Below are 13894 nucleotides of genomic sequence, written 5' to 3' on the forward strand. Positions count from 1 at the left end.
GTTGTCAAAAAAGAACCAACAGTGATATAGAACAACAAGTCCATGATATAGAATTTTCAGTTCAAAATCGTCTTATGCTAACAAAAACCTGTATCTACAAAACATCTGAACTATAGTTACCAATGTTTTCCTAGTTGGAAATTAGAAAGCAACAACAAATCTTTCAGTCAATTCCTCCTGATCGAGCAAGTAATCTATTACCAATGATCAGAAAACCCTCTCTGTAGCGTTTGGAATCCTTAGAAACACGGATGAAGTCTATAGCAATAACTCAGGGTAAATCAAAGAAATAACTTCCATCAGTTTCTAATTGCTAGACCACAATGTTTAAACAGATGAAAATCAAAATCAAAATGTACCTTGATCATTGTAATCCACTGCCTTCAAATATTTCAGAGTAAAATTTGCTTTTCATCAGTTAATTGTACAAAGCCCAATAGCCACTCAATATTTTGACCAGTGATATTATGGAAGCTGAAATAATGGGGATGGCCCCATAATTGCACTGTCTGCTACAAAAGACCTTGCAAAGTTAGATGTGACTAAGCAGAGCTCACACTATTTAGCAATAAAATCTATGAGAGCTCATGAGAACTATGCAGCTCATAATATTTTTATGTAATATCTCTTTAATCAGGACTGGTGCCCCATTCTGGTAGGTATTGTACAAATATAGAAGATGATGATCTTTTACAATTATATAGTTCCTGCTCAGACTTTCAACCCAAACTTAAATTATCCTAATATGGTGCCTGAATATGGAGTCAACCAACCAGAGAGTCAGGCTGATAACATATGGCCTGTTTCATCATCCCTTGTGGCTGGATTCTTAGTTACACTGCATAGTTCTTTATTGCCTTTAGTCCCATTGAGTTCAACAGTACTACTGGGGCAGCAAAGTCCTACTCAGCACAGGCAAGGGAGGGGAAACTAGGTTCCAAGCTAGCACAGTAAGAGGATTCATCCTGCGGTTCAGCCAACTTCTGCTGTGGTTGACGAGTGGTTTGAATTCAACACCCAACGTGCTCCAGACTTTAAAAGGATAGTCACCACAACTCTTTAAACTCCACACCAGGCAACTGAAAACTTAACAAAGTGCCAAATGGCCATTTAGGAAGGTAAATAAAGAAGAACACCACACCTGCATCCATCTGAAGCTGCAAGAATATTTAGGTAGTCGGAATGTAATTGCAAGTGTTGGAATTTCATCATGGAATTAAAGTGCCATCGAATCTTTAATTACTATCAATTAAATTCAGCCCGTGCTAAACTTGATTAACTGCCATTGAGTTAAGGGTGGGTGAAGTAGTATCTTTTATTGGACCAACTTCTGTTGGTGAGAGAGACAAGCTTTCAAGCTTACCCATACCTTTTCTTCAGGACCTGTGGCCTACCCACAGGCAGATCTTTCCCAAAATAATACAAACTGGAAAAAAATATGAACACTTCCATACAGCTCTTGATCTCAGATTGGGGCAGCCCTCAGATTGTTTTCTGTCCACCATGATATCCATTCTACCAGGTCTGAAACAGGAATGGGAAGCCCCCGTGGTGTACTGGGAAAGCTTTGTAACATAAGCAGGATGGGCTAGTGGCTAGGGCTTCAGCCTGGGACTTAGGAAGCTTGTGGCAGAGCAGATCTCCTGTGTGACTGTGGTCAAGTCACCCAACCTCTCTGTTCCTCATCTGTAAAATGGAGATACTAGCTCTTCCCCACCTCACAAGGATGTTGTAAGAATAAATATGTTAAAGACTGAGATCTACAGAAGAAAATGCTATAGAAAGAGTAGTATTATTAGCCCTGATCTCTCAGCTCATTCCAGACTGGTGCTCATTGACTTCTGTGCTGAGTCCTGTTAAGAGTTAATATAAAGGGGTGCAAAAGGCTTCCTTTATGCAGAACAGTTTTTATAGGTCCTAGAAAACCTTGGAGCAATGCTGCATATTCCCCTATATATGGTACATTATCTGTTAACGATCTGTCTACATAGATACCCACATCCCATTTGTAGAGCACCATCATAACAAGCCCCAGAGATCGTATGGAATGAGCTGAAGGACTGGAGTCTTATTTTTAAGTTTCAAGTTTCCTGAAATCTTTTCAGGTTTCTTAAAGCATTTCCCTCCCTTAATTAAATTATAATATAATCCTCACTCTTACTATAATACACATTATGACCTGTATGCCCCAATCAGGATCATTGTTCTATGCATTGTAGAAACACAGAGTAGAAAGACAATCCCTGCTTTAATCTAATTTAAACAATCCCCTTACAGGAGAAGCTCAATTAAAATCATAATATGTATTTCTAATTAAACAGAAGCCTATAGTATGACAACAACAAAGATTTTTCTTTGAAAACAGTTATTTCCTTGAACCTAGGACTGCCAGAAAGTGAAATATAAACCACACAATGATCCTGAAGGCACAGTTTCCTAGAGACAAACAGAACTCAAACCTCCCCTGTTTTGAGGGTTTTTTTCTAAACCCACAAGCCAAGTGGGTTCTACATTTTGAAAAAAACAAGTTTTCCATCCCGTGTCTGAAACTCTGACAGTTTTTACTAGTATTTTCCTCCAATAACTATTATCTATTATACTTAATCCTAAATCCTGAGTTGAACAAAAAACATTTGGTGCAGTTTAAACTAACACAATAACAGCATAAAAGGTGCATATAGTCTGTAAAATAAGACCCAGATGATCTGGTGTCTCTTTAAATGTCTCTTTAATTTAAATTTAATTAGTTCACTTTATTTTATTTAAATTCATGCGTGGAGACAGAGGCATTTAAGAAGAACAAAAGGTATCTTAACAGGAACAGAATGGTAGTTGCATCAATGCGGATAATGATGTGGCTTTTCTATTTCTCATTTATTGCAGAGGACTAAGATACACTGCCACAATTAGTGGCCCACAAAAGGTCAATGAGCAGGGGGGTACATTTAAATTATATTGGGGAATTTATGTCTACCATTAAACTTTACGCTAACAAAGGTATCTTAAAAAGGGAGACCTCTGTTGTAGTAAGTGACAAAATATGGTTTATATTTTGATAGCCAAGGAATATAAGCTGCAACATGCTACCTGTGAGAACGTGCCATCCCCCACAGAAATAAGAAAGGGACAATCTAACAGGAAATAAAAGTACTTACTGCTGGAAGGAAGGCACAACAAACAGCAGGCAGTTGCAGAATGGCTACTTTAGGCCTGCAGCTGTTTGTTTCTGCCATATTTAAAAGGCCAGTTTCCAGATAGGTATGCTGGGAAAAAGTTCCAAGAGGGTAGAGATTCTATAGTAGAGACTGTGCAGTCACAAAGGAAGGTGTTTTGGAGGGAAGGGTGTGTTGGTTTTGGATTTTGTGCACTGTCCTTAAATCGCACTACATTAGAGTACAAAGCAGGAATAACATTTTGACCTGATAGTGTTTTACACCCACTTTCTCCACCATCTTGCATCTTGTCTACTCATTTACAGTTCTGCAAAGTGAGTGAAAATTACTAGCCAAGATGCCTGGCAGTGGCAATTCAGGTCCTATGGTTCTCAAGAAACTGCCTTTACGCAGAATGAACACATACTCATATTATTGCAATAAACCTATGGCGTTATATTGTGGCCCTGCTCCATGAGTTCCCTGAGACATAAAATTTGAATATTGTGAAACCTGACAACAAGCCTAACATCTTCCATGTTATATCTATGGGCCTGATTCTCCATTACCCTGAAGCTTGTGGAGTCATTTAATCCCATGCAAAGTGGATATAAACTACTACTATCCTGAGCTGAGTGAGAGTCAGGTCCCTTTTATTTATCTAGATGTCCACATGGAATTGAAGGCATCAGACAGTTATTGATGAATTTGTCCTCATAAAGGAGTAAAGCTGTTAGCCGACGGCCAAGGATGTTTGGTGAGGTGCCAGCTATGCCCGTTTATACCATCCGTGACTTTAACCGCTAGGACGCACTGTCCCTTCGCGGCAGGCAGCCCGGGCTAGGCTGACGGATGCCCCAAGGTCCTAACCACCCGTGACTTTAACTGCTAGAGCTCAGAGCTCCTTCGCAGCGGGCAGCCAGGATTGACTGACAGGTGCCCCAAGAGTTTGCCCCGTGGAGGCGGCACAACTCAACGCTAGGCTCTTAGTACTCTCACCTAATGGCCAGGCTTTAGAGCCAAAACGGCTGAGGTTCTTTAATTGTGTTGGCTGCTTTACAGTAAACCAGAGAAAACAAGTCAGGCTTATGCACAAATGGTTACCAAAATTTATTAAGCTAGATTCTAATCATGTGGTTACAAAATTGCTAGTGCCTACTTATTTAAATGTAGAGATGTTACACACACAAACAAGTTACAAAACTGAAGCCACAATCCCAAAGAAAGAAAACAAAGTATAGAGCTCTATTTCAAAATATGTGTACACTAAAGATAGGAGATCAGGTGTGGGTGCTTCTTACCCTCCTTGCATCTCTCGATTCCAGCGGTGCCAAGCCAGGATCGGTCACTCAATTCCGCGGAAAGACGAATAAGGGACAAGGCGTAGGGACCCTCTTAGCTGCAGAAGCCTTGGGAGGCTGTCACTTATCTGACCAGCAGATAGATAGTGAAAAGCACTCAAAAATCATGGTGCTGTAGGTCCCCTACTTATACCTCTGTACTCCTTTATTCTCTTTCTCCTTTCTTATGCCAAATTGAGGCTGGTCTGTCGGGGTGACGCCAGCTTTTGCAAGAGTAGTTTACTCTTGCAAGGGAGAGAAACAATAAGTTTCGACTACTGGACATTTCTTTTATCAGGGTAAATATTTTCCCACCTAGGATGTTGGTGTGTGTGCATCACCCTATTTAGTAGGGGCTAAGAGCCATGTCTGTCACAGGGCCTCTGCCTGCTGTGAGCTTAATCCTTGTATCTGCTCCCAGAGGCACATTGTAGCAGCACACCTGTGCTTTCACAGCTTCAAAGGCTGTGCTGGAATATATGTTAAGTGCCCTGTTCCTGCTTCCTCCTGTGTTTCCAGTAATGCTGGTCTGAGGGGGGGGGCTGGCTGTCTGGCTACATTCCACCCCCTGATGCACCACACTACATCCCAGATTGCAAGGTGGCGGTGATGCCAGCACCTCTTGCCCTCCTTGGGGAAATCTAGAAATACCCAACAACCAAATTAGAGGATGAGGGTTCGCAGAATTGGTTAGGATCCCTTTTTAGCTCTAGGTATCTGATTTGCGTGGAGGAAAGAGCAGTTTGAATCAAACGCTTCATAATACATAAAGTTACACAAAAAACAATTACAATAATTAAAATGGTTAAAACAGTATTCACAACCGAATGTAAAAACGGGGAGAGGGAGAATCCCAAGTGTTGAGCTAACCATTGCATCCATGAGGTTTGTCCATTCTCAGCCACTGCATGTAGTGGTACCAATTCAATTCCCAGTCCATTGGTTGAATCCAGCAAGGTGCACATCCAGCAATTTGTAGCACCAGCAGCTGAGGCGATGGTTTGGATTGCTCCCCGAAGAGGATGTTCTGGTATTGCCAAGGTGACTGGAGCCAACAGAAGGATCATGAGGGCTTGCAGGAACATATCTCTGGTGGGTCGTGTTGTAGCTAAAAAAACTTATTTTAAAACCAAAAGCAAAAATTACACCTGCTATTATAAGTAATGGCAAATATATCAACAGTCCATAGTAGTCTCTAGTGATCAAACAGGTCTGCTGCATGATCCATTTTGCTGACAGGTTAGCTGGCAGGTTGCTCGGAACCATGGGACCATTCCTGCAATAAATCACATGGTCAGCCGGTCTTGGATGCGATCCAAGCCTCTGTAATGGTTATTAGCCTTTTATCAGCATTTAAGGCACTCCATACACCTTTCTCTTTATAGGCGTGCAAAACGCAGGTAAAGGTTCCCAGGGCTGGGTGTTTAATCACAACAGTATCTCCGGGAGCATACTTGGAACTGTGCAGTGGTGTTCTGGCAGGGGAGATAGCTTTCCCTGTAGGGAAGAATCCCCTGCTGATTGGACTTCCTGTAGGAGTCTGTCTGTTGTTTAATCTCTGCACCACTTCGTCCAGTCTGTCTCCCCATGTGCCATCGGTAGGCTTCAAGTGATTCTTTAGAAACCCATTCCAGCGCTCGACCATGCCATTAGATTGAGGTCGATATGGAAGGTGGAAGGTCCATTGGACTCCATGGTTAAGGGTCCATTCCCTTACAAGTTTATTCTTAAAATGCGAACCATTATCTGATTGGATTTCTTGAGGCATTGGGACAATTGCTGTTAAGTGGTTTAGTCCCATAACTGTGGACAACCCTGTTGCCAATCGGGTTGGATATGCAAAACCAATCCCTGAAACAATTTCTACTCCAGTCAAGATGTATTTCCACCTCTGCCTTGTAGTGGGCAGTGGTCCGACATAGTCGACCTGCCAGGTTGCCCATAGTGTTTTTCCATCTCTTAGCCTGGCAAATCTTTGTCCTTCTGCTATATGTTTTCTAGTCTCAGCACAAATAGTGCAGGCTTGCACCAGGTCTCTAGCCTGTCTGTGGGTGATAGGCCACCCCCTGATATGTGCTTGCCGCACTAACTCATCACTTCCTGTGTGTCCTAAATTATCATGTAACCATGAATATAAGCGTTCCCATTCTACTTGTGTGGTAAAGAGCTGGGCAGCTGCATCGGCTAAATTGTTTAACTGTGCAGCTGGGGTATTATTCCTCTGATGAGCTGAGACATGTCCTATAGACAGGGGTTGTTGCAGGGCATGCTGATATAACCACTGCCAGTATTCCAGTCCCCAGACTGGTTTACCTCCTATTTCCCAGTGGTTATTTTTCCAGTTAGTGATCCACTGAGTGGCACCTGCCCATACCGCATAGGAGTCCGTATATACTGCGGTGGCTCCTGCTTCACAGGCCAGTTTAATTGCAGCCAATTCTGCAAGTTGTGCTGACCCATCAATTTCAGCAGTTAGGGGTGCTGCAGAGGGGTCTGCAGGCACTGCTGCAGCTTTTCCCTTCCATTTTCCTTTTACCAGCCTGGCACTGCCATCAGTGAACCATACTCCCTCAGGCTTAGAAGGATCAAATGGGGCAGCATCCTTAATGGGAGACTGCTGTGGAGGTAGGTGGTATTCATCAGGCATTGCTACTTTCCATAGGGATTCCTGAATCATAGTGGGGTTTTGTGCAGTGTCTGCACTCCCTACCCTGTGGTGTATGTAAAGTGCCCATCTTTGGATAGTCATCTTTTGTGCTACACCAGGTGGTAACTCTTTCTCTTCCAATATAGGTTTAATGATTGGAAGAGGAGTGTGAATTGTGATGTCCTTATCCTGAGTTAATTCCTCAGTTTCTCTCAAGGCTGTGTAAGCTGCCAGAAGCACCTTCTCATAAGACGTGTAGTTAGCCTGTGACCCTTGCCATGACTTGGAACCAAACTGAATTGGTCGTCTGGGAGCAGTGTCACTTTCTTGCCAGAGAGCATAAGACATTCCAGTGGCTCCCACAGTTAGGTACAAATGGAATGGGGCTTCAGGATGTATGGGACCCAGAGCCTGATAGGTGTGTATCTCCCCTATCAGTTGCCTGAGGGCTTCCTCATGGGCAGGAGCCCAATCCCAGGCAGCACTTTTCTTTAACAAATTGTACAATGGTCTGGCTATAATGGCAAAGCCAGGTACATGTTTTCTCCAAAACCCCAGGGTTCCCAAAATCTGTCTCAATTGATCTTTACTTTCAGGGGAGGGTGCCTGATTTAGCTCTTGCACAGTGTCATTAGGCACAGACCTCCTACCTCCCATCCATACAGTACCTAAGAATTTTATCTCTTGGGAGGGACCTTGGCATTTCTCAGCTGGTAACTCTAAATTAAGGGCTTCTAGTGCTCCTTTGATTTGATTCATAGCCTCCTGTACCTCTTCTGAGGTTTTCCCACCTATTAAGATGTCATCAATGTATTGCACAGTTTGTACATTGTGTGGCAGTATAAGGCCATCTAGGACCTTTGCCAGTGCCCCATGGCAAATAGTGGGTGAGTGTTTAAACCCTTGTGGCATTCGGGTAAAAGTGTATTGTACACCTTTCCAAGTAAAAGCAAATCTTTCCTGGTCAGCTGGTTGCAAAGGGACCATGAAGAACATGTCCTTTACATCTAATACTGCTAGCCAGTGTTTATCCCAGGTTTGTATGGTGTTTACAATATCTGTTATGCTAGGGACTGCTGCAGTTAATGGTCCAGTGTTACTGTTTAGCTTCCTATAGTCTATAGTGAGTCTCCATTTGCCATTTGGTTTCTTGATGGGCCACACAGGAGAATTAAAGCGAGAGTGTGTACGAATTAAAATTCCTCGCTGTTCCAAATCTTTGATCAGGTCAGTAACAGGGCTTATGGCCTCAGCTGGGACATTATACTGCTTTGTGTTTGTTACTGTTGAGGGCGGGAGAGCAGGCACGCTGCTAAGTAAGTTTACAGAATAGTGGGGAGGGCTTTCCTCTTCCAGGTGGGTGGCATGAGGAACAGAACTGACTCCAAAAGCCCATCTTTCCCCATTAATCCTTCCCTTCTTTCCTCTTAAAACGTCCATGCCCAGTATGTTGGCATTGCCCAAAATCACCTCATATTTTTGAGGCTGATGGTGGGGTTGCAATGGGATATCCAGTTTTATCTTAACTAATGGGTAAGTTATGGTACTGCCATTTACCCCTGTAACAAGTACCTGCTTTCCGCCAGTAGGTGGCGATCCCTGAAAACTTTCTCGCTTAATCATGGACCTTTGAGCCCCTGTGTCCATTAAGAAAGGAATAATGTGTTTGTCATTTACAGTTACATGTATCCGGGGGTCTTTTGCTGTTGTTTTCTCCTCTTTGGATTCAAGCTGGTTTATTAGGAGAGGAGATTGACCCCCGCAAGCTAGTTTCCCTGCTCTGGTAACTCTTGCAGTTGCTGCAGTAATGGAGTATACCAGGTGTCTGCAGGTGGGGAAAGAGGAGAGAGCTGCAGAGGTGCACTGGGAGTAGCATTAGTTGTCTCCCAGTCAGCTCTTTTAAAGGTGGTGAATAATTTTAGCCGCTCTGTGGGCAGTCCATTTATCACATCTCTGGGATAACCTAAAGCCAGACATTGTCTCCACAACTTGGCTCTAAGCTCCTTTTCCTCTTGGGTTGGCTCTCGCTTGTTTTTATGTCCTTTAGATGGTGCCCCCTTGTTTCCCTGAAGGGAACGCATCTTAGCTTTGCCTGTCAGTGCTCTGATGTCTCCGAATTCTCTAAAGTATGACACTAGAAGGTTTAGCAGTGCCCGAAAGGTACTGTTATGTGCTGCAGCTTCTGATCTAAGGGACAGTGCCATAGCCCTGTGGTTACTCGGAACTCCCTTAAGCAGGGGTCTGAGATCATCTACATCTACCTGACCCTCCCATGGGCTTTCATAGGCTAACTCTTGAGGGTTTTGGCCAAGCATGCTAATGACAGCCACAGTTAATAGAGCTGTTTTTACCTCATCTATGTTGGTCCAGTGCATTACTGTGGGTTCATCTCGGTCTGCTGGGTAAATACCTCTTGCCCATCGACAAGCCAGAGACCAAAGCGTTTTAGGGGTGTTCCCCTCTGAGTGTTCCAGGAATATTCCTGCACCTAAGTTAAGGCGCTCAGTTTCTTGGGCTGTCAGGCGTATATATCCACCCCCAGTGTCCCAGAGGCGGACCAGCCACTCTATTATACCTTCCTCAGGCTTTTTAGCAAAATCTCCCTGGATTGTTTTTAACTCCATGGGAGTATATTGGCGGGTGGTAATTTTGGTAAAGTGTGTTGGAGCTTTACTCCCTTTTCCCTTTTTACCTCCCTTCTTTGTTTTTGAAGAGGTGGATGGATAATTGTCATCCCCTTCTTCATCCAGCTCTGCCCCACTCAAATTTTCCTCATGTTCTTCTGATTTGTGATGTGTGATAGCTGGTCTTAATTTTACAGAGGGACCTTCCTCCTCAGAGGAGGGGGACTCATCTGCTGAATCCCAAATGTCTCCATCCCATTCCTCAGGGTCTAGCCAGAGAGCAGTCTCAACTTTAGCTCGGTTGATACTGCGTGTTTTAGTCTCCAGCTTTTCCCTTCGTTCTATCCCTTCTTTCTCAATTAAGGGAAGTAATCTTTTCTGAAGATGTTCCATATCCCTATTCAGTGTTCTTACTCTGGTATCTAAATTCTGGCATTCCTTGCGCAGTGTGTCCCTTTCCTGTTGTAGCCTATTAAATTCTATTGCCAGACTATGATAATCCTTACAGGCAGCTTGACAAATGTTAGTAAGCAGCCATATACAAGCACCTTTTCCTTTCCCTTTCTTCATCTTGCAGGCAGTTCTCCAGTTACAGAAATGCTGCCAGATCTCTGCTGGTTTTCCCCAATATTTCTCCAGCAGTTCTTTGCTCCACAGAGGATTTCCCTATCCCTCTTGGGTCAAACTTTTCTCTAGCGCAGGGAATTATGTGGTGTTTATCATGACTAGTTTCATTGTGTTACTGTAGTGCAGCCTATATCACAATCCTGTTCGTGACGCCAATTTCTGTTAGCCGACGGCCAAGGATGTTTGGTGAGGTGCCAGCTATGCCCGTTTATACCATCTGTGACTTTAACCGCTAGGACGCACTGTCCCTTCGCGGCGGGCAGCCCGGGCTAGGCTGACGGATGCCCCAAGGTCCTAACCACCCGTGACTTAGAGCTCAGAGCTCCTTCGCAGCGGGCAGTCAATACTGACTGACAGGTGCCCCAATGGCAGCACTAAGAGCCTCTCCACACCCGTGACTTTAACTGCTAGAGCTCAGAGCTCCTTCGCAGCGGGCAGCCAGGATTGACTGACAGGTGCCCCAAGAGTTTGCCCCGTGGAGGCGGCACAACTCAACGCTAGGCTCTTAGTACTCTCACCTAATGGCCAGGCTTTAGAGCCAAAACGGCTGAGGTTCTTTAATTGTGTTGGCTGCTTTACAGTAAACCAGAGAAAACAAGTCAGGCTTATGCACAAATGGTTACCAAAATTTATTAAGCTAGATTCTAATCATGTGGTTACAAAATTGCTAGTGCCTACTTATTTAAATGTAGAGATGTTACACACACAAACAAGTTACAAAACTGAAGCCACAATCCCAAAGAAAGAAAACAAAGTATAGAGCTCTATTTCAAAATATGTGTACACTAAAGATAGGAGATCAGGTGTGGGTGCTTCTTACCCTCCTTGCATCTCTCGATTCCAGCGGTGCCAAGCCAGGATCGGTCACTCAATTCCGCGGAAAGACGAATAAGGGACAAGGCGTAGGGACCCTCTTAGCTGCAGAAGCCTTGGGAGGCTGTCACTTATCTGACCAGCAGATAGATAGTGAAAAGCACTCAAAAATCATGGTGCTGTAGGTCCCCTACTTATACCTCTGTACTCCTTTATTCTCTTTCTCCTTTCTTATGCCAAATTGAGGCTGGTCTGTCGGGGTGACGCCAGCTTTCGCAAGAGTAGTTTACACTTGCAAAGGAGAGAAACAATAAGTTTCGACTACTGGACATTTCTTTTATCAGGGTAAATATTTTCCCACCTAGGATGTTGGTGTGTGTGCATCACCCTATTTAGTAGGGGCTAAGAGCCATGTCTGTCACAGGGCCTCTGCCTGCTGTGAGCTTAATCCTTGTATCTGCTCCCAGAGGCACATTGTAGCAGCACACCTGTGCTTTCACAGCTTCAAAGGCTGTGCTGGAATATATGTTAAGTGCCCTGTTCCTGCTTCCTCCTGTGTTTCCAGCAATGCTGGTCTGAGGGCGGGGGGGCTGGCTGTCTGGCTACAAAAGCTGAAGGGAGAGAAAGGATGGTCTTGTGACTGGGATGTTAGCTTTACACACAGAGACCTGGCTTCATTTCCTTCCTCTGCTACAAACTTCCTCTGTGAACAAGGGGAAGTTGCTAAAGCCTCATCTACATGGCAGAGTTTTGTCAGTAAAAGGCAGCTTTTGGCAGCAAAACAGTGGACGTGTACACACTACAATGCCACTTCTGGCAACCAAACTTTTCAGTTTTGGCAACAAAATAAAACCACCTCGACGAGAGACATAGAGCTTTTTTGCAGCAAAGTTAAAATGACAAAGCACCAGCGTAGACACTGCCGTTCGATATATTGCCAGAACTGGCCTCCCCCAGTATCCCACGATGCCCGCCATGACCACTCTGCTCACCATTTTGAACTTGGCTGCCCTCCTCTTTCAAAGCTTCCTGAAGTTCTCACAGCTGAGCCTGCTGCTCTGCTCTGGGAACAAAGAACAAATCATTAAGGTGGGATGCTGCTGTTTCCTTCACTATGAACACAGAGGCAGACAGGCAAGCAGGGACATTTGTGTGTGTGTGTGTGAGAGAGACTGCTGTGCTGTGCAGAACCAGGGAGGGAGGCTGGGCTGATATCGGGGGTGTCCCCCCTCCTGCCTCAGGACTGGTTGCTGCCAGTGGCTGTCTGAACATAGAGACAACATGCCGACACACTCACTCTCCCCCAACCCACACGGTGTCTCTTACATACACCCCCTGCTCTCTCACACAGTCCCCCAACACACTCTGTTTCTCCCCTCCCTCCACACACACACACTCCCTCTCACACACTCTGCCCCCTCCCCTCCCACTTCAGTTGAAAAGTGACTGATAATCTAGTAGGCTGCCCATGGAACGATGGGATTGAGAAACCTGCATCATGTGACGCTGTACCTGCCCATGAGGCAATGCAAACCCTTCCCAAAGCACCCTGCGGCCAGCTGCACAGTGGGATAGCTACCCACAGTGCACTGCTCTCTGTGTTGATGCAAGAGTGGTAGTGTGGATGCGCTCTGACAACACAAGGAACATAGTGTGGGCATGCAACAGCGGGTTAATTAAAATACTTTAATTAAAGTGGCAGAACTTTTGGCAACAAAACTCTGGAGTGTAGACATAGCCTTAGTCTTTCTTTGTACCATCAGTAAAATGGGACTAATGTGGTTTATTCCCTCACAGGCATGTTGTGAGGATAAACATATTACATATTCTGACTTGCTCCAATACTTTGATAATGGGAGCTATTTAAGTACTTTAAAGAAATAAGGCCTTGAACACATGGCCATTTTTCCTCCCTTAAAATCAGTGTGTTCCCTAAGTGTCCCCCTCAGCTCCGATCACCCACCTTCAAACCCCAACCACCCAAAGCTCTGTCCTTGTGTTGTGCTTTGAGTAGGGTGACCAGATCACCACACTAAAATATCGGGACACATTGGGGTGCCATCAGCCCTGCCCACAGTCCACCCCCGCAACTCCCAGGCTCCGCCCCCACTCTGCCCCAGGTCCCGCCCCCTCCCTGCTCCCCCCCTCCCCACCGCACCCTTCCTCATCCCTCTACCAGCCGTTGGCTTGCTGTGTCCCTCCTCAGTCCTCCAGCCACCGCTCGCCTGCCACTCACCCCTACCAGCACCGACTTCCCCTCTGCCGGGTGGCTGCTCGCCCACCCCCCGCCTCTGCACTGCCCTCGCCCTGCCCCCATTCCACCCCCTTCCCCCAAGTCCCCGCCCCTGCCCTGCCTCTTCTCCGCCTCCTTCCCTGAGCGCGCCGCATACCCGCTCCTCCCCCCTCCCTCCTGGAAAGCGCTAAGCGCCACCAAACAGCTGTTAGGTGGCAGGAAGCACTGGGGGGAGAAGAAGGTGAGGAGGGGGAGCTTGGCTGCAATTTTTCCCCGTGGGTGCTCCAGCCCCGGAGCACCCACAGGGTCAGCGCCTCTCTCCCACTCGCCTCCTTACCTGAATATCAGGACAAATGGCGTCCAGATCATACATTGATCGGGATGTGGGACAAAGGGTAAAATATCGGGACAGTCCCGATTTTATGGGGACATCTGGTCACCCTAGCTCTGAGGCATAC

The sequence above is a fragment of the Lepidochelys kempii genome, chromosome 1 (genome assembly GCF_965140285.1).
Source record: "Lepidochelys kempii isolate rLepKem1 chromosome 1, rLepKem1.hap1, whole genome shotgun sequence".
NCBI classification, from domain to species: Eukaryota; Metazoa; Chordata; order Testudines; family Cheloniidae; genus Lepidochelys; species Lepidochelys kempii.